General features: G+C 31.2%; 1 long non-coding RNA gene across 1 annotated transcript; it reads left to right on the top strand.

Moving 5' to 3' along the window:
* Positions 1–276: 276 nt before the first annotated feature.
* Positions 277–3663, top strand: LOC102667199 (uncharacterized). Its single transcript, XR_003262836.2, has 7 exons — positions 277–423; positions 1613–1662; positions 1754–1849; positions 1935–2051; positions 2280–2494; positions 3085–3147; positions 3244–3663. It is a non-coding gene; the product is annotated as an uncharacterized lncRNA (long non-coding RNA).
* The last annotated feature ends 813 nt before the right edge of the window (positions 3664–4476 follow it).

Genomic DNA, 4476 nt, shown 5'->3' with positions numbered 1-4476 from the left:
GTAAAAGTTGATGCAAGTGTTACAAACTCAGTTTCTCTAAGCATAATTATTTAATTTGTTTTGGAGGGTATTTTATCATTTTCATTAAATTTTTTTACTTTATGTTTTGTAACTTTTGTTTAATTAACTATGTTTTGAGTTATTTTTCTGTTTTTTGAACTTATATATATATATATATATATATATATATATATATATATATATATATATATATATATATATTTTATTAATTATTTAACATATATAAAAAACATAAGAATAGCGGTCATCCCGTTATCCCATCTTGGGGTCGGCCGCTCCGCTCCGTTATGCCGGTATTGACAACTATGGTTCCAGCAGGATTATATTAAGTTCATTGCTTATCTCTTAGGTTGGCTGGTGCTGAGGGATCACCAATACAGTGCATTCTGATTAAAAATTAAGGTATGTGTGAGCTTTGAATGGATAACTTGGATTACATCTTTTTTCTTTGTGTGTGTGTTGGGGAGGGGGGGGGGGGAGGCTGGAAGGGTATGTTCTATTTGTTAATTCTGTCGAAAGTTGAAGTCTTCTTTTCAGTGAATCAATAGCCAACACTGTATTGAAATTGCTGCATGAAACAGTGTTGTTTCAAAGTAGTTTTTGAATTTGCAGAGCAACAGGGATGCATCAATCTTTGCAATACTTGAATTTGGTTCTCTTTTGTCTGATAGGTTGGAACTGATAAATTGGCATAGTGGTGTGGTGTCCTTATGGAGCAAGATAGTTTCAATGTTGTGCATCAACTTTTGTGGCTTACGTTTACACTTATTAAAAACATGCATAAGCACTTCAAGAAATCATTTTGAAATGGAAAATAATGTATATATAGATAATTTGCACGTAGCATTAGCACTTCAAGAGAGATGCAACAGAATAAGTTGGCACAATGGTGTGTCTTTATGGAGCAAGATTAATAATGTTTGTTAACTTTAGTGGCTCATGTGTACACTTATTCTTGTTTCCTAGTACATAATTGCAACTTTCGTTTTGGGCTTCTTTCAATAGTTAGTCCATCATAGAGCACCATGTACTTGAAAGTTGATGGATTGAAGATCAAGGTGGGGTTGTTATTACTCGCAGCTATGACCATGTGATATTGTGTTATGAACTGGACCTTTACCAGTTTCTATTCTCCTTTCTTTTGATTAGTGGCATTGATTGCGTAGAAGACTAGAAAGATGAAATGTAGGAAGATGACTTGAATGGAAAATATACATTGAATTTCTTGTCTTGTGGGTTTTTTTTACTTCTGATGTTGGGTTTTAACGGGCATCTTTGTCCATAACTTCTGAAAATGGATTATTGATGCTATCCAATCCAAAAGGTATGAGGATGCACTATATTTTTGGGTGTGCATGGTTATGGATTCACAAAACCCTTTGCAAATGGACTTTTGGTCATTTTGTTATGTTGTTAATGCAGGAAATTGCAAGTATGATCTCTTAAACCCAATATGTTTGTTTCTTGAGTACATGGAAGTTTGAGTGTTGACCCTTGCTTTTTGTTGCCTTTTACATTTTTAAAGATATAGCTTCACTTTTTCTACATTTTTAAAGTTTGAGTAGATGGTGACACATGGTCTGTCATGTAGAGTTGGGCTCTGCCTACGAGATCGTTTATGGAGTTTGTAATGTTCTCTAGGTAAACCAACTTCATTTTGTCAAATAAGAAAATTGTTCTCTTGTAACTTGTTTGAGAGTTAAATAACTGATGTAAACTACCATTTGTGCAGAATGTTTGTGGATGCATTGGATGTGCAAATGTATGATGAACACCATTCGACAGGACACTATTCTTTGAGTTTGTCAAAAGTAATTTGCCTCTGGAGGTAAGCTCTTTTCTCAATTTATTCAACCCATTTTTTACTAAGTACTTTATTTTTCAATGAACAATTCTAGTGAATCTTGTCCCAGTCATGTAAGATAGTTGGGGGTCAAAGATATACAAAAGGGCTTAACGAAAAGCAGATAACTTCTCTGCTAAAGGTCTCATGCCAGAGACCACGTGAGCAAGAGACAAATATTCTCCAGGTCATCATCATGGGTTCTTGATATCACTCTCCAACCTTTTATTTTCTTCTATACATTCTTATTTTTGTCAGAATCAATTGGAAACTGAATAGCCATGGCTGTATGATAAATTGCAATTGTTTTAACTTGTCCTTTTCAGTATTTATTCTCTTTACAAACAAATATATAATGTGTATTGCTGGTTTGGTTTAGTTTAATTAATCTATAACTTTCCCAATATACTAGCAGACAATTCACGAAACTGATTATGAGTATAATCCCTATGCAAAGGAGTTTGGGATTAGCATTGATAGCAAGCTTGTATCAGTTAAGGCTCGGGTGTATACATTTTTTATACCAGTTTTCTCATCGAGTATGTTCATGTCTAGGAATATCTCTTATTCCTTACAATATATGGCTGCAATTTAAACGTGAAAGCTAGATGAGAAGGATTCATGTAATTGGTAAGCATTATTCTAATTGGCTAAGACTACTGGGTGTTTTTTATTTATTTATTAAAGCATAGTTTTATTTAGTTTTCTATTAGAACTTTATTCAGGAGTTAAATTAATATTGTGTGGACTTACATTGCGTGGACAGTGGACTTTCACCATATCACGTGTTTGCACAATTGCACTAACTTGATATATATACTATTTATTTAATATCAAATTTCAAGAGTAATATGGATGTATCAAAAAAATTTCAAGAGTAATATTTTATATATAGATGATTAAAATTCTTTCATAGAATTGTACTATTTTTATCATTAAAGATTTCACCCTCAATCTTAAGTCATTTGTATAAATATACAATTTTATTTTACTATGATTTTAATTTTCTTTTTAACATGAAAGTATTTATTAAATATTGAATTATAAAAAAACTTTTATTTATTTATTTATTTTACTGTGAAATTTATCTTTTTAATTTCGTAGTAAGGTAGGAAGGCTAAGGGGAAGAAATTTTTCCTATTCAAAATGTTTTTGCGCCTATTTCTTTTTTCCGTATGAACCAAAATTAAGTATGCGTTTTAATCTTTATTTCTGTGCAGTGAATAATCCAAATGTCTTGAAGTGAAATGAAAGACTTATTATAGTCGTTGATGCAGCCCAAGGTATACAATCCACTTTTATTTTGAACTATAGCAGTTTATGTTTCTTGCTCCATTTTACTCTTATTTTATGCTCTATGGTTTCTTATGGATTTTCAGGACTGGATTATCTTCATAATGGCTGTACACCTCCTTTGATACACAGAGATTTGAAGCCCTCCAACAAATTACAAGATCAAAACATGCATGCCAAGATAGCTGATTTTGTTTGTAATAAAAACTATTTCTCAACCATATTTATCTATTTGGCATGATTATGATGCATACAATTTATTTCATTTAAATGTGTTGTATGCTGAATTGGCTTCCGAGGTTTGTCATGGACGTGGTAAAATTCTAGTGGTAGATTACAAAGCTTCTGAGCTTTATCTATTTCCCAAGCTCTCTTGTTTGTTCGTGATCTATTTAAATGTGTTGTTAGCATTTGGAGGCTATAATGGGAGGAATAGCAATGAGGTGTGTGCTGTAAGCTATATTTCTAAAATTTTCTATTGCCCGTGGAAGATTGGCTTTCATATATATACACTCTCTTATCATAGTTTGAGATGTCATTTTTCATATAGGTTCAAATGTAAAATTGCCTCATTGCATATGTAAATTATTACATTTTTTTTCATGTTTTCTTTTCGTACAGATGTTTATGGTAAAATTTATCCCAAAACATGACTATATTTTCCTTAATTTAGTTTGTTTCTAAAAAACAAGAAAAATCTAGTAAATAAAGAAAAATAATTGTAAGGGAATAGGTACTACAAGAATATGGAAAGTTTGCTTGTTAAGGGGAGTGGGGTATTGAATATATACAAAAAGAAAATAATTTTTTATTTTTTTTTTAGAAAAATGACATTCTAAGATAGTTGTAAGGCCAAAATCGTCTTAGAATCTTTAGTTTAATATTTAATATTTTATTAAAAGAAAAAGATATTTTAAGATGGTTCTCTGAAAAACTGTCTTAGAATTTTTAATTTTTTTTTGTTTTAAAAGAAGATATTCTAAGATCGTTATCTGAAAAATCATTTTAAAAAGTCTATTCTTCTAAGACGGTTTTTTTTTATTGAGAATCATCTTAGAAATGTACTCTTCTAAGACGATTTTTAGCTAAAAATCATCTTAAAAGGATGTTTTTTTCTAAGATATTTTTTTATTGAACCGTCGTAGAAACTGAAAACTTTCTACAACGTTACCTATGACAACGATTAATAACTAACGTAGAATGACCTTCACATGACAACCTCTTCAAGTATGGTTTCATAGTGAAAATTCTGCTTTATGGGTTTTGGATTGGTTGCAGATGGAACATGCCTTTTTGAGAAGCCTGTATGGTGTGGTAAG

The sequence above is a fragment of the Glycine max genome, chromosome 9, assembly GCF_000004515.6.
Source record: "Glycine max cultivar Williams 82 chromosome 9, Glycine_max_v4.0, whole genome shotgun sequence".
NCBI classification, from domain to species: Eukaryota; Viridiplantae; Streptophyta; class Magnoliopsida; order Fabales; family Fabaceae; genus Glycine; species Glycine max.
This window is presented reverse-complemented; position numbering and strand designations above follow the sequence as displayed.